Source organism: Rhopalosiphum maidis, chromosome 2, assembly GCF_003676215.2.
Source record: "Rhopalosiphum maidis isolate BTI-1 chromosome 2, ASM367621v3, whole genome shotgun sequence".
Classification (NCBI taxonomy): Eukaryota; Metazoa; Arthropoda; class Insecta; order Hemiptera; family Aphididae; genus Rhopalosiphum; species Rhopalosiphum maidis.
In genome coordinates, this window is record NC_040878.1 from 4,124,326 (window position 1) to 4,151,784 (window position 27,459).

The 27,459-nt window shown below is 25.9% G+C and overlaps 1 protein-coding gene and 1 pseudogene across 5 annotated transcripts in view; one reads left to right on the forward strand and one right to left on the reverse strand.

Moving 5' to 3' along the window:
• The window catches only part of LOC113554088, a 167,962-nt gene that overhangs the window by 51,855 nt on the left and 88,648 nt on the right, over positions 1-27,459 (reverse strand). The window lies entirely within an intron of this gene.
• On the forward strand, positions 22,385-26,333 carry LOC113554089 (annotated as a pseudogene).

The following is a 27,459-nucleotide window of genomic DNA, read 5'->3' on the forward strand; positions in this document are numbered from 1 at the left end:
TGATTTACTGGAACTGTTATGGGTAATTGGATTTAGTTTTTGTACGTCCATTGTAAATTAACTGGATATAAGTTCTGACAAAAGCACAAAGTGTAACATTAATAAATATGAAATATAGACAGGTACATTTCAAAAGTTATGCGCAATGTAATTAAAAAACCTATAATAAATGTAAAAAACTGTCTTGTGACATGTATTTTTTTTATTCTATCTAGAACTTTATTACTCGTGGTTATAATAAAAATATACATGAAATACGAAGTTTACTGCTTTCTATCCCTTTTTTGTTGTTACTGTTGTAGCGGTTAGGAACTAAAATATGAGGACGAAGTCACTACATACCGTGTTTACAATAATGCATATATTTTGTTTTCACGTTTATTAATGTAATAGTTTAATACAACATATCAGTGCGACTTATATTCACAAAATAAACTTTAGTGGCACAATGAGTTACACAGACTGTCTGCTATATGGAATGTATAGTTAATTGCTTTAAATTTCATTTTATAATACCGTTTTTCAAAACTTAAAAAATTAGTCATATCCCGTGTTTCCCCGGAAACTTTCTATGGGTCTATTTTTTTTTGTTTTTTTTTTTTTAAAGTTCGCTTGTATAATAGGTTGTAAATCGAGAAGAATAAGCAAACACATTTATTTCCTTTCTATTTATGCAGTGAAATATATAAATTTTATTTAAAATATTGCAGTTTCAAATATGTTTTGATATTGATTTTTTAATATTTTTAACGATATGTGTATTATACTATTATGTATAATGAATACGGAAATAAACAGCTGATGTAATAATAATATTGTATTATTATATTATTTGAAATGTATAGATATTAAAATATAATAATTAAGAGATACTTAGATATATATTATTTTTTATTTCAAATAAAGTATGTGTTTGCAAAAAATCATTTTAAAATTATACATTATTTTTGTCTCATGAATATAGGTACATAAATTGTAATTATTTATTAAGATTTAAGACATTTAAATATATATTTGTTTTAAATGATGGTTATTACTTATTATTACATTATACTATAATGTAGTTCGATGGTATTTAGTTTTTGGCTGTTATAAATTGTAATGTCTTATAATAATATAATCGATCAATTGGAGTTACTCATTGATGTTAAAAGTTTGTTTAAAGTAAATTAAATTAATTTAAACAAACGGATAATTCTTTAAGCAATTATAAGTAATTTTTTATTATAATTAAGTGATTTAATTGTATTTATTTCATCAGAAATCACTGTGAAAAACTGATAATATTTTAAACAAATTATTAAAAATATGACTAATTATTGATTGTTAAACATACTTGAAAAATGTAAACACATTTATTATAAATTGCAGCGCTATTTATTTCTACTTGCTATGATATATGTTTAAATAGTTTTGAAGTTTGAATAAAAATGTTTATGGTAAAATTATTTTTGGGTTAGATCCGATATGGTAATAAACTCAAACTTTAAATGACACCTCTTCTTTCTTTAAAACAAACTTTACAGGCAATTGAACATTGATTTGAATAAGGTCAGCGCAAGGTTTACTTGTTATTGAGTTTATTTTAAGACTTGGCTGGCTTAAAAAAAATGTTAGCTGTATTCCTGCAAATATTTTTAACTCTTGTAGATTTCAGTGTTCTATATTATATCGATAATATTGAATTAAATTATTTTAGAAATGTATTATGTTGAATGTAGCTTAAAACTATTTTTGATAGAAACGAGGAAAATATTAAAAATCCATTATGTCTAATAGCGTTAGATGAATTAATAACACAACTTTCATAAAGATCATTAATAATGATTAATAATGCGATTGGAAAATGAATATTTGATATGAAATTGTATTCACATTACGTATGTGAGTTTTGAACCATTTTTAAATTACAATATTTATGGCTATAAGCACAGAAATATTTCTTGTAAGCGATATTTTATGCTCAAACCGAAAAATATTTTCTTTAACAGAAAGTGCTTAAGCAAGGAATTGAATACTAAAATTCAACAGCTACTGAATTATATATATGTGCGTATAGGTAATATATAAAATAAAATAATAGTCTTTTGCTTGAGCGCTATATCAAATACCTGACAATAGATAGGTAAGTAATATATTATTGACTACTTACGAATGAGCCTTTTCGTAATTAAGAACAATTTTTTAATATTATCCAGTGAAAATGTGACTATAAGAATAAATCTATTAAGGTTCATAAATTATATCTTGACCAAGAGTGATTATATCTCCTAAAATTATTGTAAACTATTTAATAAAAAATGTTATGAATAAATAATTGAAGGCACTGCATGTGCATTATAAAATTAAAATAAAGGTTATACTATTAGGTTGAAAACAAATAACCAATACAGCTAAAATATCACATCACTTTTAACTTTTTAAATGCTAATAATACCTACAAGTCCTTAAAAGTGATTACATTAATTATTGTATGTTCCACATGCAATGAATTATTTTTAAATATAATTATTAATAAAGACTTAAAAAAATTTATGTTTATATGACTATAGTTAGGCAAGTAAAAGTTATGAAATACTAAGAAAAATTTATTTTTTAAATGCACAAATATACAAATATAAAAATATAAAAATATAAAATACAAATAATTATAATAAATTTAAATTTTGTACATAATAAAATAAAATATTTTACACAATAGGTACACTAATACATTACTTTCTTTATAATAAATACATTAATACGTCACACGTCATGAGTAATATGTAGGTATTTGTAAGTCAACAACATTTTTTAGCATAGAGATTTTTTAAGTTTAAAGGAGAATATTATACTCCCCAAAGCCATTTTTTTTCGGTGGAACATAAAATAACAGTTATTTTTAAAGTAAAAGTGTATGTTTATTGTTCAAAGTACTTTTTAACAGAGAGATAATTGAAGCATCAGAATCTCCAAGAGGTGTATTATTGCTTGTTGTTCATTAATTCACGATCGTATTATGGAATATATACCTTTTTTCTAGGAAAGTAAGAAAACTTGTGTGAATAATTTAGAAATAATTTGTTACGTTGAATGTGCAAGTGAAATGAATATAAGTATTAGTAAGTAAAACAATAGAATAAAAAAATATTAGAATATATTATACTATGTTTTATTAATCCATGTTCTCTTATAACTTGAAACAATTATTTTTCGAATAATTATTTAAAAAAAAGGTTTGTGTAAGGCTGACATTTTAGAATCACTATGATTTTGGGTTAAATAAAAAAAATCGATTTAAGGGAAATAATCTCACTTAAACTTTAAAAATTCCCCTGTTACAAAGTACTGTAAACATACAAATATATAATGATAACTTTTATATTATAATAGTTTAATACTATGATACCTTCTTTGGTCATTACCATTATTTAGGACAAATGTCAAATAAATCAAATTTATAAAAATCCATTTAAGAAATTTAGATTTGATAGTATGTAAATAATATATCAGTAAAATTTGATAAACAGACTGACCGGCTGTTGCGGTCTTATATATCTTAAGATTTTATAAAACTCAAGTAAATAGAATAAAATAAAATATCTATTATTTCAACTTTAATTTTAATTTATTATAAATACTATTTAAAAAGAAAATAGTGAAGTTTATTTATGTGGTGTTTTAAAATGAATTTGTCAGTTTAACACTGCCGATTGAGGTCAATTTTAATGTTCCTATAATAATTATAACCCATTTACTCGTATAATATAGAAAACTGATATTGATTGGTATGATTATGAAATGTGATACGTATTAGTCATAACTAATTAGTAATTATTATTTAATTTATCAGCTGCTGCGATTGAATTTTCTTTCACGATTCGTTTCGTATTGATTTTGGTCACGTATGTTTGAATTATTTGATTATATTGAAGAATATAAAAAAAAAAAATGTAAACAACGTGGATATTTGGAATTCATTTTAAGAGTTCAAATTAAATATAAAATTAAGTATATAGGTATATTGTAGGACATCCGTGATATTTAAAGATAATAACAAGCATTGTTCTTGGGTTTCATAGTTTACTAACTACTTACCACTAACTATATACTATACTCACCACGAATATACCATTTTCTAATTTACTTTACAAATTATCTTTATGAAATTCCATTAATGATAACTGTACGTTATCTGTATGTTGTATAGGTGCACGTTCTCATGTGTGTGCTTTTAGAATAGTTAGTTCAAAGTGAATTTCTATATGTGTCTCTTAAATTCACGTGCAAATACCTTAGGTATCCAAGTGAAATTATATAGCATGCCATAATTTCTACTTTCTCCTAGAGGGGTAAAAATATTATCTTCTTACTTTGTAACTTTTGGATAAAAGTTTTTGTTTAATTGCCCTTAAATGTCTAGCGATAACGAAAATTAATCATTGGTGCGATATTAAATTCACACTGTGCGTGACAAAAATGTACTCGAATAAAGTTCTAATTTAATTATTTCAAGAAATAATAGAATATTATTTTTAAATCATATTTGAATGGATAAAATAGATTTTATTTGTTGTAATCTCCAAGCAGAAAATATATTAAAAGAGCAAAACACTACAAATTATAAGCGTTTGAAAAAATAACAGAAATAAGAAAAGGAAAATACAAGCTCAATTTATAAACAATTTTGAATTATTCTAAAATAAATAAGGAAATACATTTTTTTTTCATTATTTATTTTAAATATATCAGCACATTTTATGCTCTAACAAGTTTTACAAATTACAAATGCGCAATAATATACATAAATATTTATTTTATAGACATTTTGATTGTAATGGATTTTTAGGATTAATTCTATGTTTTCGCTGTCGTCTGATGTTACTTACATAAGTCAGTAAGTCTCGTAGAAATCGTGGTTTCATTTGTCAGTTTTTTGTTTTGGTTTATATAGAAGTAGAACCGTGCTTCCTCGGAAGTTTTGAGATTGGTGTGAACATTTGGAAATTAAGTTTTTAACCAGACTTAAAGGAGAGGCATTTCCATATCGTTATGGATTTACTTGTTTCTCATGAACCATGGGACTTAAGAACATATTCTCAGGAACAAGTCTTAGAGTATTTCGATTTTATTTAGTTTTAAATGAGAATCTGATGCTCATACTAGACAAGCGTACGTGAATAATGGATGGATAATTGAGATGTATGGTAAGATTGATGATTTTATTTGGAGCCGTAGATTTTTAGTTTACTAAGGGTTGGAGTGTGCTTAATGCTTATCCAGGAACACACCAAAATTTGTTACTCATTCGACATTTTTTGACGCTTGGTTGTCTGTGAGGATGCAAAGAAGATCTTTGTATCTTATAAGGTAGTAAAGATTTACGTAGTGCTTTTTATTGGATTTAAGGTATGTTTCCATATTTTAAACCAGGTGGTCATAGCGTTTAAAAATAATTGGAAGTTTTGAATAGAGTTTTCCAGGAAGATATCGTGGCAATAGATTTTGAAGAGGCTCGGGTCGAAAACTGAGCGTTGGGGGACTTCATCTTGTATTTTTTGAAATCGGTAGAAGTTCCTAATTGACTTAGAACGTGTGATTCGTTATAAAGTAGACGATGGTTTTAAATCAGTATTCAGGGAGACAGTGGCGCAATTAGAAAAAAAAATTGGGGGGGGGTAACATTATTATTATATATATACATAGATTAGATAAGTTATTTTGCTAGGCCTCGGAGAAATTTCGAGGAGGTTATAAACTTATCATAACTCATTAATCCCCCTCCCTAGTTACGCCACTGCAGGGAGATCTAGCGAGTGCAGTGTTTGATTTTGACGGTTTTGTAGAAATCATTATGTTGGTGTGCGTAGTTATTAACGTATTGATAACGGATTTATCACTCGTAAGAGCTAGTTTGATTCGCGGTAATGTATTACGTTAGTCGACCTTGAGATAATGTAATATACACTATCGAATTGTGATGGCTTGGCGTACACTCGTATACTGGCCGCTTTCAAGAGCTATTTTAAAACGTTTCGTGAAAATAACGTGTGACCTCTGCGATATCCAAGTACCGACTGAAGAAAAAATATAACAATCGCTATATTATTAATATCTATTTGGAAATAATTTTTGTTTCGAACATTTTTTTGTTGATTACCGATGAAATTTTAAATTATTTGAATAAACTATTTTTAAATCAAAATAATATTATTTAGGCACCATAAGTCAATAATATCTTATATAATAGGAGGTAGGTGATACTATAGCGGACAAAAATATTTAATCAACCTGTTATTTGGACTTCTACTTAATATTTTTACCGAATTTGATTTTTAACATACTCGTATAACTAGATCATAATTTTTCTATTAACTAACACTATTTTCGAAAATTAAATTTGTTTCGTGAGTGTAGATATGAGTTTAAAAACCAAAATGTTGTTTGTGTAATATACTATACATATTATACTCTCCAATAGGTGCTAAATGTATAAACAAAATATCAATATTTATTTTAGATATTCATCGATAATACGTTAAGGCAATGTATTTTCACATCTGATATCGATTTAATTAAATTAAAATATTGTATAGGCAATAGCTGTACATATCAATTAACGTAATTTACTAATAAGTATAATAACACGTCGTTAAATAACGTAGATATGTATGAATACGTCGCACGACTCCAACGTCGTATATTTATTATGACAGGATATGCATTTCGCAAATACAATTTAATATTAAATATTTCAACCATTTTTTTTAAAATAAATTATTACATTTAGTTTTTTAGCAAAAATGTACATACCTATAATTGTAAAATAGCAAATTAACTATAACTATTGTAAAATAATATGTGACTATGAATTATTTTTACATTTAACATAACATGTTGCACACAACAACTATATAATATAATTTATAGGTATAAATAAATAATAATAATTATGAAATTAATGACTTCAATGCAATGAATACAATATGTTAAGAATATAAATGAATAGGGCATACTTTACAATATTTATTTTTAATTTTTTAATATTTATCATATTAAAAATATTATTTTTAATATTAGATTTAATGATTGAATTTGCATGTAATATAGATTTTTGTCTTATTGCCGTTTGCGAATGTGCTAATGAATTGTCTAATTTAAAACTAGGCTTTTTCACAATTAATATATACACTTATAGTTCATAAAATACTATTATTATAATTAATAAATATGAAATTATCAACTTGAGTCCATTAAAATATATATAATTAAATACTATATGTGTTTGTAATATAATGTATATTATTTAAAATCATGAAAATAGTAAGTAATTACCTACACATAAATTGCTATAAGTTGAAAACGTAATTTAAGCATTAATGGTATAAAATATAAAAGCTTAATTTTACACATCATGTATCACTGTTATATTATACTGGAGGGAAACATACATTTTCTACTTTATATAATAAAAATGTTTTATGAATCATTATTTACTATCATATAAGCTTAAACGCCATAGTTATATGAACAATATACAATTGTAGAATCCGTCTTTATAGTTTTCATATAAATTTATAATGTAAAAATTATGGTATAATTAAAAGTATCTGTGTAGAAGAAAAGCTCTGTATATAATTGTATTACTGTATAATTAAAAAGTAACTTTTAAACGTGCAATGTGCATATATATATATATGAATTATTATGACAATACATCTCTGCTGTTATTCTGTCATGTATTTTATAAAGTATCTCGTTTGAGTTACTATTATTTTTTTTTTTTTATTTCTTCTATTTATTCATAAATGAGTTATTGTGTAATTGGCTAAATTTAAGAACTGGTTCAATAAACATACAATATTTATACATATTATGATAATATGTATGATAAAAAAAAAATATAACAAGTAAATGTGATAAATGAACAATAGTATGAGGTATGCTTGGATTTCACACTGAAGTTCATACATCACGAACTTTAATGTTCTTATATTATACTATTCGGCAAAATTGAATAACTATGAGATAATAAAAATTATAATAATATGATTATAAAATACGTAGGAAACTAGTTTTATAAAAAATAAGTAGGTATGTGGTAAATGAATATCAATATATTATACGTATTCGCCTACTATTGAATAATTAGTGTTTCACGTTTGATTCAGATAATAGAAAAAAAAACAAAACATATATACTAATCTAGTATTAACTCAATGTATCTTAAATAATCAATCACATTGGCTCATATCAGTAGGTACTATATTTTTTTAATATTCAAGAGACCTATAATTTTAAATATAAGGTTTTGACGATTTGAGCAAAGAATGGAGATGATTATCATTTACATTTTCTATTTTTATTTTTGCAGATAGCCACTTCATCCAAAAATGGTAAACAAGTACTCACAAAATATTTATATGTTTTTAGTATGAAATTTTATCAAAATCACTTATTTATTCTGACTCAGCAGTTTATAAAATTGTTTATAGTTATCAAAATATTATTATTAACAATAATTTGATGTGGATATAGGTTAGTCATAGAGATGCATAACATCTGTGATTTTATTGAGTAAATTAACAATTCCATGATTGCATTCTATTTTTAATTTACGAACTTAGAATGTATATTAATTTATTTAATATATATATATATTATAATTATATATATTAGTGTTTTATTAAAATTGCATAAGTTATAAATTATTTTTTTAAAATACCTATAGGTACTATATTATTCGTATTAGAAAATTGTCTAAAAATGTTACTATAATTTTAACGCATTCAAAGTTAATTTCTTTTTAACAAACCGTTAATACATTGAATCTTACACATAGCTTAATAATTGGAAAAACCTTAAAATTATACAATTTTGTGTTATTTAGTGGAGATTTTTAGATTGCCAAATCCTGAGAACATTAATATAAGAATACCATGGCTAACGCCCCCGAACACTGAATAATCTAAGTTTTTTCGTTTAACATATTTTTCCAATATAATTTTAAAATAATTTGTTGGAATATAAGTGCGTCCAAAGTCTTAACATTCTTGGTTATTTTGAACATGTTCTATGAATTTAAGATTATTATTTACAAAAAATTTTGTTTTTATTAATATAGCGATTACATTTTTCAATTGATTATGGGGATGAAAAGAACGAAATTGTGAAATGTTGTGTTATGCTGATCATATTTTATATTGTTTAAATAAAAGAAATGTATCTATTAAAGGTTATTACGTGTTCTATGTTGGTCTGGGTTTGGTTGTTTTGTTGTCTTTGTCCTCCGCAAGCTTATATATTTTTTTTATAAGCCAGTCTTTACTGAAAGAGTTTATTTATCTTTATAATATATAAATTCATAGAGCTATATGATACAGCTATAAATTATAATGCAGGTAGATATATTAAAAAAAGTTCAATTATTGGTCGAGGGGTTGAAATATTAAGAAATTCCAACTAAGAGAAATTTAGTATGGAATGATGATGACCTCCGTAGACCAAACGTTATTTACCGGTTAGGTCCGACAAAATTGAATCGACAATTACTTGGAACACCGCTAGTTGATAAATCTAATATCGTGATTGGTTATTAGTAATTATGTTGGTTTATCGTTGTAGATACAACGTTGTTACTATAACCACCACGGGGCACGAACGATCGTATCAACCGCATGACGTTTTCCAAACCTTCATCAATATTCCGCAAACTTCAATCTCGTCCGTAGGCTCCATCACGCCGTATTCTATTTAACACACCACCGACCTTTTGAAAACGATTTTCAAACACGTAGGTAGACTTTTAAGATTCCTCAATTTTCGGTCACCAGCTATTAGGTACCTAACCTATCTGTAATGCCGTGATGGCCGTTATTGTTTTCCAATTGACCGGAACGGTAATTTGAAAAACGGCGATTACAAAAGGTAGGTACTGAGGAACATGCCACTGCGATGGTTATAAATGAGAATGGTCCAGATACGGAAAACGGCTTAACAAGGGTGATGTGGGTATTGTATCACTCCCGTGTACCTTTTTTGTTTGTGGTTGTATTTGCAGTATGATAACTTACGTCTTACTTGTAAGGGGTATACATATACGTAATGTAAAATATAAAGATAATATTTTCTACTTAGCGATCGCACTGATCTTGGCGAAATGAGATTAATAAATTATTTATAGCAGACAGTATTGTAAACATTTAAAGAATTAAATAATCATATATCGTGTTTATAAAACATAATTATCTTAAGTCATCGCGGTAGTTACTCACTGTTTTATATTTAAAAACGGAGAGGGGGGAAATCACTCAACCCACCGTAGTAACCAGCCAGTGTTCTCACCACTTGGTCGCTGCACTACGTTTATTTAATGACGAAGGCACGTCTGATAAGTTTGTGGTTAGATGTGATGAACGATTCAAACTCAATTTTTAAATAATTAAATTTAACTTGTGAATCGAGTAAAAAACGTATTGAGTATTTATAATAAGTTTTTCGATAAAATATGGCGAGTATTCTACCGAGGTGTATAATTAGTCTAGCACTGGAAAGGTACTCGTCGACCCACACGACAGCGCTGTAAAGTTGGGATGACGATTTAACAATCTCTCAAGCTCTCTAAAAAAAGGGTTTCTATATTTGTACGGGACACGCCGTTAAGTAGAAGACGATTGACGTCATTACGTAGGTATATTCGTTTTGTGCTGGCTAAGCACTAGCCAATGAGGTGGCAGTATCAGTGGCCTAATTTGGTTGCGTGATGTCGTTGTGATGACTGTGCTTTGGACCTATACGTTTTTCTGTAGGAATCGTGGGTTTACTATACATCTTTAAGGTAAATCACAAGCTACACACAAAAAGCTTTTACATTTTTTTAAGTACGTACGCGTTTATCAATTATTACATGAACGTAATATTATGAAAGAGTAATTATCATTTCAAAAACTATATGTACTCAAGATCATCTGTGGCTCAACTCATCTCATTTCAGGAAAAACATTTTGATTTTTTGTTGTTTCAAGTAGTGATAATCGAATCCAAACCAAAGCTATGAAAGTCTTGATCTTGCTGCAAGATTAATTGTTGCTTTGCTTTATTTAAAAAAACGCAAAAAAAAATTAAATAGGTAGGTATTTCCAATAGAACTAGAATTTTCTAGGGATTTTTATCGTCTAAATATATAACTTTTTATACATATTTTAAAATATACTAACGTTAAGGTTTTTCATACCTTATACGAAAATACTGGCGTATAATTATGATGCACTAACACGCTAAACTACGACAGTATGTTAACATAATACAAAACGGAGTATCACTCGAACAACTCACGAAATAAAAATATACAATCAATTGGTATACCTACAGGCTACGAACTACCATAACGACTGTTATTAGTATTATATTCAACATAAAATGTATTTATGAACACAAATAAATTGTATCGGCGAGTTTTTTAGTATTGGTATCCTATTTATTATGTTATTGTGCTCACGTATCAACGTACAAGTCGATTTCGGGAAAATAAAATAATTATTCTATAATTAACTATAATATTTTATAATATTATTTCCAATTATTTATTATCGTGTTTTCAATAATATATTCGTCAATTTCTCGAACACCGATAAAATGAAATAATAATTGTATGTTATAGGTATTCGTTATAAATAAATAAATTTGACCTAGACTAAATGTGTTTGACTGGGAAAAAAATGTTTAAAAAAAATATTATGGCTTCAACAAAAAAGCTTTGCAGCGTTATACTTATTTTGATATTGGTTATATGTATATTCGACATTGATCTTAGTTTTGCTAGTACCAGTATTTAATTATTACAGATAAAATGTATTTATGTAAAACAAGTACTCTAGTGGAACCATTAAAGTCACATTGTCACTAAAAATCATGATATAGTATCATGCAAGAATTTTTTTTTTTAAAAAAAAAACATTATTTAGTGCTTTCAATTTCAATAATAAATTGGAACTCATAGGACTTTTCAGATATAGCTAGTAAATGCGAAAATAGAATAAATGCGTTTGTATGATATGTAGGAATATAGAACATAAAATTGTGTACCTATTGACGTAAAATGTTGATCATTTAAAGAGATTGAGTATGGCATTTAGAGACAGTCAATTTTGAGATCTAACAAATTTGCTATCGTAAGTCATTAAATTGCCAGATTTCCTATTTTATTCCTGTTTTAGCAATGTTTAAAATTGTTTTAAACGAAATATTTTATAGACCCGTGCTGAATCATTAATAGGTGTATAAGCTTTAAAATATTATAATTTACGTTTAAAACAATTTATTATAAAATATAAATACTTATAATTTATATTATTAAGGGTTAAAAGTAAACATTCAATTGTAGGTATTGTGGGAAATTCTGTCGTTAAACATGAACGTTGAGTATAAATGTTAAATAATGAAATAACATTAATTAAGGTCTCATTATTAATTAAATAATAGATTATATAGACTTTAAAAATTAAAATAGTCATGAGGTTCTGTTAGTTAGTATTTATCTTTTTATTACAGACGGACACGTCGGTGTTTGAATTATTATTTATAATTTAAGTTTAATTAAGCTCTGATTATGCATGTTAAATACTTGTTCGTCATGAGAAACCTTGTAATAATTTTTCAACCCCTTGGGTATTAAAAAGCAAAACTATACGAATTAATAAAATAGTTTACAAATGTTCGAAACCTGTATTCAAGTACGTATTACGCACTATTACGTCTAAAATTATTATTTTTATACGAGAAAAACTAAAATAGGCTTATTTTAAAATAAATTGGGTATAATACTTGGAAGTACAAAGCCGGGATCACGTCATCCGTCGTGTTGTGTTCCGTGTATAGAGTTCTGATCATTGGCCGTTGTGATCATGATGGTGCCATTCACAAAGCAGTCTAACCATGATCTACAGTGAAATTTACAACGTTGGACCAATCTCAATTTTTGGACACAACGCGCGACGGACGACACATATGATATTATGTGAATCCGACTTAATAATAGATGACTTGATTGATGTTTAATTCAATTGAATCTATTGGTTCAAATATTAAATGATAAATGGTCACTGAAATTTGATGATTATTAATTAGCTTTTGCGTCATGTTAACAATAGATTAACAGGTATTTGATAAGGGCCGATTTCCGAAAATCGACAGAACTACTTTTGATTTATAGTATTTAGACAAATTTATAGAAATATTATAATAAAGACCCGTAATGTTAATTTTAATATTGATCACACAAGTATCGTATAATTATTCTTTGTTTAATCAGAAAAGAATATGTTATTTGTTTATTTCACGATTGTTAGATTTTTTTTTTATGGGATTCTCCAATCACAATTTTGTTATTTTATTATTTTCTACTTTTTCTATTCTTTATTTGTACCTACTAATGTGCACCAACAAAAATTAAATCATAGTTAAAAATTTTTTTGAAGTAAGTGTACAGTCTGTATTAATGTTATATAATGCATGTCTATAGAATAAATATTGATTTTCTGCTAACGCTAAATATACACGACCCTATTAATCCAAATTTTAACAGTTCACTATAATATGTTGTACAATATTTTATTTATATAATAGGTATTCAATTCATTATATGTATTATGTCTATATTAAATTCATCGTATACCTTATAATACTTAAATGAATTAAGGATTTCAATAAATTGCGCGTTAGACAGCATTTATTTTTATAAATACGAACCAAGTAAATGTTGTAATATAAAAATTAAATTTAAGTGTTTCAATTTGTATTATCGGGTTGAATTAATTACATAGATGGTTATATTATATTGGTCTGAGATTTATCTATACATAATTTAAGTGGTAACTTGATTATGGTATTTAAATGTCTATACTATTTTTTTTCTATTGAAACTTTATTGATTTTATATTTTCATCAGTATTGTTTTTTTTCATATAATACGAAAGTGAAAGTTGCACACGAAGATAAGATAACGTTAGCTATAATGAATCAAATTATGAATTCCAAATTTAAATGTAATATTAACTTAGCATTTATGGTATTCAGATATAGAAACGTATGCTGTGAAACACGATATTAAGTCACTTGACGTCAATATAACAACTCGAATTGCCTAGAGGGCAACTGTAACGTTATACTTGTAAAAGATAACTTCACGAAACATTTCAAACAATTTACTTTAAATTGCTGTTGGTATATTCTTGTACTCTTATGAAATACGCTATATATATAGACGATTAAAAAAATAAACCTACGCATATTATATTTATATTACTTTGTATTATAAAATATAAGAATAAAAAAAATAATATCAAGGAAAAATGCACGGAAATGAATCAGAGAGAATATCCATTAGAGAGGAGTTGATTTTTTTTATTATGATAAGCTACACTTACTATGATACTAGATTACACATTTAAATGATTAAATAGATTTATAAATTATATTTTAATTGATTAAAAATATAATCAACTATAAATTAACTGAAATGTTTTCAGAAAGTGAAAGTCGTTCGATCTCCAAGAGACGAAATTTTTTTATTTGATTAGTTTTAATATTATACATAAAGATATATTTAGGCAGAGATTTTTTTATATCTAATGGCTTATATGCTGACTTAAAAAAATTAAAAATATAATGATACAATACAAAGAAATATAAAAATACACACCATTTTAGTTTTAATTACTTATTTTTTACAAGTCAGGCACGAAAAACTAGTGCAATTGTAAAAACCTTTGTATAATTTTTGTATATTTATGGTTATCTAAATATGCAATATAGCTTTGAAAAAAATAATACATCAAGTATAAGTAGGTAGCAACCGCACTATTTCACAGTAGGTGTCAAAATATGTACTTCGTCATTGAGTACAAGTGAAATGGAGATGTGTTAAAATTGAATTCGATGATATATCGATGATATGTTGTATACGATAACAAGTGATTCTGAGCTTTGACTTTTTTTGGTAATCATACATGATTACCATGCAATTAAATAATATTAGAATTTTCAATATAATTCGTAACTCTGTTGTATTTTCCGATTATTATAAAAAGTACAAGGAAAATTCTACTTTGACCTACTTGATGTACAAACTAGATCGAAATTCCAGAAACTTCACCCTAAGTTATTGATCGAAGCATATTTTAAACGGGAAAAAATGTATTCAGACAAAAAAACAAACTTATCGCGTTTTAAAATAAGTACATTCATCGCATCGCTCAGAATCTGAAAGATATTAATAAATATAACATCGAGTTTGTTTTTATTTTAGTAATATTGGTAGTAATACTATCTAGTAACTTTTATTATATTGGCGTAATATTGTAGCGTGTAAAGAGGATGTGAGTTCAATTGGCCCCTCAACTCTAAAGTACCTACGTCAATTTCGTATTAGGTACCTATCTATAGCTTGCACATATGCTTGACAATAAGTCTAGCACATTAATTGAAATTCCTATCAAAGCATTGATTACCAAACGTCTAGTACTATACTATTAGTGATGTTATACACCCTGCGAGTTAAACAATTGAAAAATTCATATTTTCTTAACAATATATGTTTGAGGTACAGATTTTGCATTTCGCATAATTTATAAAAAAAAAAAAAAAAGGTATGTTTCTCTGTCTAAATTATGAATGTGTTACTATAATTATAGGTAATTAAGTAGCACAGACTAATGCGGTTAGGTATATAGAACACAGACCATAGTAGAGATTAATAATACTTAAATCAACAAAAATTGTACATATTAGTAAAAAGGTCAAAATATGACTGAAGTAAAAATTATTTACTTTTAAAATTATTTAATTTTGTGTACTAAATATAAACATTTAATATCCATTTCTGATAAATACGTTACTCAAATAATTATTTATTGATAAAAAGTTATTAGTTTTTTTTTTTTTATGACATTTAGACTATTTGCAAGCTATTTAAAAACGTTATTTTTGTCTAAAATAATGTTCGTTTGTTTGTCTGTATATATATAGTTGACTGACATTTGTGACTATTGTGTTTGATTAAATGCTTATAATAATATTAAGAAAGAGACTGGAAGAATAACCTTTTAACAAATCTTTCAATAGTTACGTGTCAATGATTTGGAAATAAAGTGATAAAGTGTATAGTACGTTCAAATGGTTATTACCGTGATCATTATAGTATTCACGTATCTATGTGAAATGAAGGAGAAGTGATAATTCACGATAATATTGAGAAATACAATGCCTCTGAAACTATTTGGTCTAGAGCCAAATGTCATATGTTCTACATTGATATCTTATTCTATAGTAAAATATTATAATTTTAGTAAAAAAAAATTGAGTTGAGAGATTTTTTTTAATTGATAAATTTACATAAGTTGTAGTTTATAAATGTTCAAATATTATTTCAATTGGAGATATAAATTTTCAAATAAAAAATTAAATAAATAACGTTACCATTAAATTAATATAATTTATAAAATTGCAGCATAATGTAAAAATTAATAATTATAAGGTGTCTTAGTTATAAGATGTTGAATCACAGTCTGTGAGTTACAGACCCGAATAACTAGTATTTCGTCTAACTGCAGTAAACATAATATACCTATAAATTACGATATTAATTTGGTTTACAAGTATATACCATAATTTGAGTTTAATTTGTGATGTGTAAAATTGTATTTACAAATATAAATATCATTCATGGGTTTTATTAGTATACTGTAGTGTGCAAAAAACACATTTATATAGTATCAAACGTTAGTTCTATCATTGTTCAATAGATTAATGTTGTTGATTGTAAACAACTGCGTTATATATTTATTTATTTGTATATAAACTATCATTAGTTTCATACTTATGTATAATGGAGGTACCTATTAGATGAAAAACATAAAATTATTTTCATAATCAATAAAAATCAACAATTGTTGTGTATTAACGATATACCTATGTATATTAAGTGATTCTTTTAACAACAGCAAACACGTATCATATCAATAACTAGGTACAACAGTTTTTAAAAATATTATTTTTTAAACAATTTAATGCCACAAGACCTTTTTTTACTGTATTTTATTGTTATTATTTGTTTTATTTTTTGTAAAACATAATATATTTTAAGTTTCATATTTATAAATAAAACTTGAGTTAGAAGTAATAAACAATAATTTAATTTTGACGAAAAGGTCAAAATTAGTTAAAATTAGTTATAATTTTTTAAGTTTACATGAGCTGAATAGTGAACTAACATGTTGTGGCTTAAGCCTGTGTCACACCGCTCAGTTCATTAAAATATTAAATATATATTTAAGTACCTCATTCAAATTCAAAATTCATTATTTTGAAAGATATCATTTCAGAATAAATTGAAAATGTATGGTACCATTGAAGTGGAGAAAACTTAAAGATAACTATAAAAATATATATACATATATAAATAATGTATATATATATATATATATATTAAATATTTTTTGAAGTAAAATCAAATAATGTAAGAAAAAATATGTATTTAAAAATATGTTGATTACTACTTATTTAAGTAATTTGAGTTTACTATTAAGCACGTCAGCTACATTATAATATATGGTTAACCCATATATTGGTACCCATTAAATATTAATTATTGTATTATACAGATATTGAATAGTTATTGTGGACCTAACAACATCAACCATCCTATTTATTAATTAAGCTTCAACTTATCTATATATTTTACTAATATTTCTCTTATACATTTGTGGAACAATGAAAAATAAATATATATTCTATGTAATAATAGTTTTAATAAGATGTAAATGCAAACTCTTTACTTTTATACTAATTTAATTAATATTTGTATTAACTTCTTCGTACCTACTTAAGATATTTAATTTAATGGAAAACTATAATTGGTTTCCTGAAATTAGTGTTCAGTAAGCATAGGTATATAATGTGTATATTATTACTAAAAATATTTATACTATTTAATAAATATTATGTATGCATATAAATATGAATGGTTTCAGAAATAATTTAAATAAAATATATTTTGTGTTTATTAACTTACTGAACTACTTTTTTACTTCATTCCATTCATTATTCAAATAGATAGATAAAGTTTTTAAGTGTATACAGCCATATAAGATTTTGTATATTATACAGCAGATATATGCAGATACAATGACTGAGTGTGTACGATAAAAACCTTGGTGGGTAAGTTTTATTGTATAGCTATATAGGCAAAACCGCAGATATTACTTTTGTTAGTTTTTAGATTTCGTATGATTGTTCCGATTTATTTTTTAATGCTTTGAGTCGGTATTTAATATTTATTATAAGTGACTATGCAGTATATCGTTTTGAAATGATAGTAAAAATAAAATAATGATAAAATAGGTATTTATACCAAAAATATTCATTTTTATTTTAATAATAAGCTTATTGTTTTAGAATAATAATAATCCAAACAAGTGTTTTTTTTTTTTAATGTTTTGATATTTTAATATATTAAATATACCTACATAAATGTAATATAATAGTACTGTATTATAATTCCATTTTTAGGTATGGATAGCAATAAGCTAAATGAGATCATTGGTTTTTGAACTCAATATTGTACATGAATATTTTTAAAAAAAATGTAAATATTTGTAAATTAAGCAGTATTATTGGCTATTGTAATTTTGAGATTAAATTGCAATATGTATCCATATCTGTTTAACTCATTTGGTTAACCGTTGTTCAACAATTTAAGCTTTTTGGGTTGTAGAATTTAGTAATCTACATTCAGATACAATTTATCCATTTTATAAAAACTCTCGTTATGTATCAACATATTTGATTTCTGTACAATATTTTGGTTCCATTTCTTACTCATTATACACTAGGTATTCGTTTTTACTGGGAAATACATTTTATTAACATTATCTCCGCAGTTATTAATTTCTGTAACGATAAGAATCAGTCTATTGCCGATATGTATGATGTATATCAAGACATTGTATACTCTACGCACACGGTTGAACGGTCGAGCGGATACTGGCAATGAGTCCGGTTAATCTTTATCGGTCGGCGTGTATTCTGGTTTTTCAGTGTATACAGTTTTGAAGTTGTGGTGAAGAATACAATTGAAGTGATCTTTGTGGACTTGACTTGTCTTTAGATGGGCGGTCGAGATCTATTTAGAGTTTCAAGCGATTTCCTACGCCTCTGACTGTGTTTGTTTGGGGGGGGGGGTCGTTGTTGTTGGTTTAATGCTGCAACATAAGTTTTGGTGGATAGTTTTAGAGTTTGAAGATTATGAGGATGTTTGTACATAGATGCTTTGTAGAGAAGGGGTTTTACTGTGCGTTTGGTTTCTGCTCGAATTGTGTTCGTGTTGGTGGCGGTGGGGAGAGTTGAGTTTCAAGTGAGGTAGTGTGCACCGGTAATTGCTCTCGGAGCGACGGACACGATTTTCGTCCAGCTTGTGCTGCTGATAAGCTGATAAGCCTACGCCACGTACGTCAATATTAGTTTTATGTAGATTTTGACGATAGACAGTCCGTTATTCGGTGCAGGTATTGGGCTGTTGTTGTTAAGGATTGGGTAGAGCTTTCGCTCTTTGTATGGTTTTTTGGACATGATCGATGAATGAGAGTTGTTTATCAATATTGTGATGTCCAAGTATTTAGCGTTTGACAACCATTCGTTGGCGGAACTTGATATCTGTAGATTGTTCGGTGATTTTGTGTTGGGGCCGTAGAACCCACTACTTCTGCTTTTGCTACGTTGAGTTTGAGTCTGAATTTTGTTATCAATTTTAATATCAGATCTAGTTGCCTTTGAAGAATGGCGCTTGTGTTCTTTAAGTAGCTTTATACAACCTATTTAGAGTGTCGTCCGCGAACAACGAGTAAATCGTGTGTGTATGTTACACACAACAGTGGGAATAGACAATATCCTTATGGGACACCAGCTTCAACGCGGGCGCGGATCCAAGGGGGTGAGAAAGGGATGATAGCCCCCTCCCTATAGACTCTGCCACAATGATGAGTTCTAGGATGTCTGTTTTTGACAGCCGATAAAATATGATGCGCACAAAGTCATCGCTCCCCCCACAATAAATATATTTTGGATCCGTACCTACTACAATATGTTTGGGGGTCGCGAGCTGATCACCGACTTTGACATGGCATGTTCTGACAGTTATAAGCATATAATGAGATGGGTGAGGCAAGTTGGAGTTCTCGATTTGGTGGAGCTTGTGAAGCAGACCTTTGTGCCGAACGCGGTCGAATTGTTTTTCTATATCCAGGAAGACGGTTGAATTTTTTCGGTATTTTTGTAATTGTCTGATAAATCCTTAAGCAATGAGGTTAGCTACGTCGTCGTGGAGTGATTTTCTCTGAAGGAGTGCTGTTCTGCGACCCATATGGAGGCGTACCCGTGTATATATTGTTTAAATTTTAAAAACACCTCGTCGCTGATTGGTCCTCAGTGTTTTGTTCATCATGTTAAACGCGTATTTCCCTTAAAGGCCGGCTATTGTATATGTGCGATTTTATATCAGCATGTTGACCTAATCTAATCCATGTAAGACTACACAAAGTATATATTTTGTTTTATTTCACTCTGTTAAATTTGGTAAGCTTTATAATTGTTAATAAAATTCCTCACGTCTTTCTTATTTCTTTTCTTGTACCCATAGTCTTAAACGTTTTTCTATTTGCTAACTACCTGATTTCCCTCAACGTACATTTTCAATACGTTATTTGGTAATTAATGCTGACATAACTCCTTCTGATATTTTATAATCTCTTTATGTGCTAATTTTAATATTAGTGCTTTTGAAAACGTATCGTATCACACATCTAATTAATATATCAAAATTTAAATTGTTCATCATTATTTATTTTTGATATCGAACCCTATTATATACGCTGAACTCTGATTGAAAGATTTTTTTGTAACTGCACACATATAATATGTTTATTTATTATTTTTACTACCGCGATTACATTGACTTTTTATTTCGTGTTGCTTATCATAATAACCTAATTAATAGATATAATTTTGTAAAAAGTTTGGCTTCGTTTAATAATATTTTATTTTAATTTATTTTAACTTATATTATAATTGTATTACATTCAATTTATACCCTATACTATTTTATTTTATAAGTACACAAGCTTTATTTTATACCGACAACGACGATTTTTGTAGTATGAATTAGTTATTATTTTTATTAGACAATTAGTTACCTGTATTGTTATAATTATTATTGATATTATTTTTATTTAACTTTGATAACATATATTGTATTTTGTATTTAAACAAAAAAAAAACTATGTGCGGACTTATAGCGTTAAAAACAAAACTTTGTATGCGGAGTTAAGGTGATATATTACAAAATGGCTACGATGCATGCGCAGTGACGGTGCATCGAAAAATGCATGTCCCCCGTGAATAATATTTTTAAACTTTAACAAAATAATGAATATCGTTAATTGTTTAAACATGTAATGTCATTCAAAATTGCTTTTAGGCTGACTATAGTTTTATTTTCCCCAGTTATTTTGAAGAACATTAGTCATTTTTAATTTTTACCTTTTTTAAAATACAAACTAAATTAAATTTCAAAGTTTGAAACATTTGACGTTTACAGTCTACTTATCATATATATAGACAAAAAAAAATCATATAACTGTGAAATAAATAAGCTCCGCTCAGAAACTAAAAAATTCAATTTATTTGCACTCAATTTTGTGTTGCTTATTATTATATTGTATACAATGTATCGTTTACAACAGCTATCATTAATACCAATGCGATAATCAAGTGAACAGACTGCAAGATGTTTCTTATTATATGCACATTTTTAATAAAATATATTTTTTTTTTGAAAATTGAAATTTTTAAATATTACGATTGTCGATTATATTACATACATTTATGTAATAAATATCCGTCAATCAATATTTATTTTTTTTGTTTTGCATGGAATATAATATTCACAATAGCACTATTATATCCATCATCTTTAGTACTCATTGTAATTATTTATATAAAAACGTAATAATTAATAATGGTATAATATAAATCTGATAGAGAATTCAAAGCTGTAAATGCAACTATAAATGAACCATAATGGGCATGATGCATTGTGCATAATACGTAAACTGCAATGCACGAGTAGGTACACCACGACGGAGGACGGTGTTCCGGCAATGGCGTTATTGGCGAATTTCTCTCATTTTATTTTCATAAATTTAGGAGTGAGGCAACGTATATAATTCATTAACTTTGATGAACATCTGCTTATTATATCTCAGTTAGAGAATTCTATTGAAGTTTTCTTTATACTATATAAAACTATAATAGCTATACCACTGTTGTATACGAAACTTGTCGTATTTATTTTAAAATGGACAAGTGGATTGGAAAAGTTGCTGTAGTAACCGGTGTATCTTCTGGTATTGGAGAAGAGACGTGTAGGCAATTAGTTAAATGTGGAATAATTGTTGTAGGATTTGCTAGAAAAGAACACAGATTACAAGTATGTGACGAATATGTTATCTAAATTAAATGAAAATGATAAGTTTAATTAATTTTTTAATTTCAACTAGAATAAATGTGTGTTTGAATAATCAAATAAACATAGTTTCGTTTTAAATTTAATATAAATTAATTTAAAGATTTTAAATTCAATTTAAGTAGATTTTAACTGATTTTGCTTTACAGGAATTAAAAGACAATTTTTACTATGTAAAAGTTGATTTATATTCGGAAAAAAACATTTTAGATGCTTTTCAGTCGGTAATAGTTACATTAAAATCCATTGATGTTTTAATTAATAATGCTGAAGTCTTGAAGCTAACTAATATATTTGGTAAGTTTTAATAATGATAATATGTATATTAATTGTGAATGAAATTTACGTGATTAACTAATATGTCTCTATTTTTGAATAGGGTTTTAAAATATTGTCATTGATTTTTCAAAAGAGCTAACATTTTTATAAATTCACAATATTTTCAAATTTACTCAAAGTAAAAATTATACACTCGTTTTTTTACTCTATAAAAATCCAGAATAGCATGGTTTTTAACTATATGAAATAAAATGTATTTTTAGTGTATTAAATTACTAAACTGCTTTTTACATAATTCTATTATTTATTAAAATGTATACAATCATACAACATTTAGTATTATATTATAATAATTATATGAACACCATAAATGTATAAATATTATACAATATTTTAGATTCATTTTCTACTGACTATACTATTCGCTTCTATCGGAAAAGCGTTTTATTAACATTACATCCGTGATGATTTATTTCCGTAACTATAAAAGAGTTCATCACAGACATGTATAATGTCTGTCAGATATTGTATACTTTAAACTCAGAATTTATTATAATTACAATCGTGATACCCACAGATACATGATGTTTTACAATTATTTATTGTCGTTATTATTGTCAGTCCTATGATAAATCATTATACACTATATTTTAAATAATGCATTTTACACATTGAACCAAATTCTACTTAATTAACTGAAATTCAAAACCTATAAGTCTTTCAGAATTACGTTTTAGGTAGATGATTTAGTAAAAAATGTTATTAAGTTAGAAGGAGCACGTTTCTTTTTTCATTTATAATGAATACCGACTTTACCAATGTAATTATTTTCAATAAATCGACAGATGTAAATTAAGTGTTTGCGATTGGTACTAAACTTTTTAGCTAGGTAAAATTCGGTATTTTCCCCCATCTCTAGATCTGAAATTTATGTTTTTTATGGTTATGCAGGCACCATAGTTAATAAGCTGTCATAAAAAATAAATTTCATACATGAATCGATTCTGAAATATCGGTTTATTTTACAATAGCTGTTGAGCTGATATTGTTTCATTACTATAGTCGTTTAAAATACGTAAACATGTATTGACAAATTGAACGTGTGCAGTGTATTTGGTTCATGAGATTATAAAATATTATAAAATTATCGATAGTAAATTTGTAATATAACAAAAATGTATATGAGTTGTTACTATAGGAGACACAAAAGATTGGAAACTTATGTTTGATACAAACGTCATGGGTTTAAATATTTTCTGTAGAGAAGCAGTAAAACTAATGAAGGAAACGGAAATTAAAGAAGGGCACATAATTAATAGGTGAGTACTAAACAAAATATTGTAATTTTAATATTATATAACTGAAATCCCGGGAGTAGCTGGGACCTCAAATAGAATTAACTAATAGAATAGTTCATTATCTAAAATAAATGGAAAAATGTAAATGTATAACAAAATATATAATTTAAATATAAGTTATCAATACCTATCTAGTAGAGTACTATCAATTTTTTGTTAAAGCTTTAGATAAAAAAACCAAAGTAAAAAAAGAATACAACAATTATGTACTGAGATTTTGAGTTAAAAGATTCAATGTGAAAAGCAGACTATATTTAGTAGATCACTTAAATTTTAAATGAATTATTTCCATACCTTAAACAGTATTGAACTTATTAAAATGTGTTATCATAAATTATTAAATATATTTTAAACTCAAATAATGAAATCAGCGAAATCTTAAAATGTATTTATTTTTAACTTGTACAGTTCGTGAAATTATACGCAAATCAAAAACAATAGATGTGTAATATACAATAAAAATAATTAAACCATAGCCACATATTGATTATTAAACCTTACCTTAACATGTTATATTAGATTTTAAAGTATAATCGCATAGTTTAATTTAAACAAAACGTTAATTATGTTTTATGACCGGTTTTACTATTATACAAATTAATATTATAATCTGTAAAATATAATATACCAATAATACTTTTAATTCACAATATTATATTTAATATCTTGAATGTTATGAAGAAAATATTTTTTTTAAATGTATATCTACATAATTTTGAAAAATTTCACATTTAAACAATATTTATTTATTTAAATGAATATTTACTTAGCGAATATTTTATAAATTTTAGTATAACCGGTCATTACATAATGTCTGGAATGAAAGATTTTACAGTTTACGGTTATACTAAGTTAAGCGTAACAGCACTTACAGAATACTTAAGAGAATTTATGAGCATGGAAAAATAACATATCAGAGTTACGGTACGATATTTATTCGATTTATATTTAACAATATTTAAAAGTTATGAATATAATATGCTTATTGATAATATATTAAGTTTTTTTTGTGTTTAGTACTTATTTTATTTTATTTATTTTTACAATAATATGAGAAATTAATATTTTTATGATTAAATTTAAGTATAATATTATTAATTTAACACCGTTTTACTTTAGGAAAGGTTGAATTATATGAAATCATTTATAACAAGCTTTAAACTATATACTTGGATTTCTAGTAATAATAAACATTCTATAGACATAATTTGTATTTTTTTTCTTTTCGAAAAATGCAGATAGTAAAAAAAAAGTATTATATTACATATACAATTTAACCTAACTTTAAAAATTCATGAAACTGATTTTAATACATTCCTAAGAAACTTGAATATAATATTTAAAATTGTTTTATTTAAAATCTACTACATACCATGTATAAAAAATGTTTATTATTAACTGATATCACTTTTAAGTTATTATATTTATTTGTTTACCAATTATTTTATTGTAGTCCTTGTGTAATGATTTTACATAAATACAAAAATATAACATTTAATGATTATAAAAGAAAATTTCTATTTAGTATTTATTATATACTACATAAGTACTTTTAACGAGAATAAATACATTTTTTTTTTTTAACCAGAGTATCAGCCCGGGATTTGTTGATACTAAAATAATCGCAAAATTCAAATTTGAGGATAATACAATATTACAAACAATTGATATTGCTAACGCCATTTTATATGCATTAGATTCACCTAAACGTGTTAATGTAAGTCTAAGATGTTTACATATTCAATTATTATTGATAAAAAATATACATCTTCACTATTTAAAAAATAATAATTATTATAATTATACATCTTTATAACATTATAATATATTGTAATCACTAATCATCAATAACTATATACTATGTATAATATAATATACACTATTTATCTAATGACTTTTGTTTAAACAATGGGTCGATGTTCGGAACAATATTTCGTTAGCAAGGTGTATACATAATAATAATTATAAGTAATATACGGTTAGTATTATATACATAACTAATATCAACCATGTATATAACATAACGTACTTAATGGTATATATTTTTTTTTTTTTTTAATACTATGTTGGATGTTTTGCAGGTTGCTGAAATAATCTTAAGACCATTGCTTGATAATATGTTACATATTGTAAACAATTCATAAAATATATACTGTTAATTTTACGATGGGAAAATAAATATTTTTATATTAGATTGATAAAATAGAACTTTAGTTATAGACTTTTATGTCATTAATAATAATTGTACTTAATAAATCTTTGGAATTATTATTTATTATTTATTTAATTATTGATTGTTTTAATATAATAATTGCAAATTTACTTGGATACGATTAGAAACTAAGCTTAGTAAATTAAAATATAGAACTTTGTTTAAAAACCTCAAAATGAGATCCAGATCAAACATTACTTGAATAGTTGAGTGTCTTCACTAATTAAACGGATTTAAAAATAAAATACAATTGTTTTTTTGTTAAAGTTATCTAAACATATTTAAAATATATTCATGAAATACACATGTTCGTCTTTTAAATTTAAATACTTTTTCATAAAACTAATATAATAAATATTATATAACACAATTAACATAATAATAGTATATACAAATTTGCAATTAATCATATTATTATGGTGTTACCATACACGTGTATCACGATTTTTAAGTAGAAGGTACCAACCATACTTTTATATTTTATTATTTTATTTGAACTAAAAGATTTTCCGAATTTTACATAATCATACCCAATGAAATTTATATGAATAAATAATTATAAATACGAAATAATCAATTTACTTTAATAGAGTAAGCGACAACAGTTTCGAAATCAATATACAGTCAATATTGTATGCATTTAATTATATAATAAATAATCACTATTTAGGACAAGTTAAAATCAATTTATTAATAAATACAAATTCTTCAGAGATCACGTATTCATACTACCACTTCAGATAGATGCATTATTTTAATCAGTGGCCTCATCTTCGACTCAACAGCCTTAGATTTTGATTATTAGAGATCAGTATTAAATTGGATATATACAGAGTACTGTAGTTTTATATAATATGATATCATCATTACAAAATTATAAAATTTATATTTGTTTTGCTTGGAAGATTTAGTCGTAAGTGTTGAAAAAATCTTGTTGAAAATGAATAATAATTGTCCTACAAAACATCACAATGATTACAACGAACCGCGAGCACTATACAACACTTATACATATCCGAGTACTAATACATAATTAATTAGGGACGCACATTAGATTA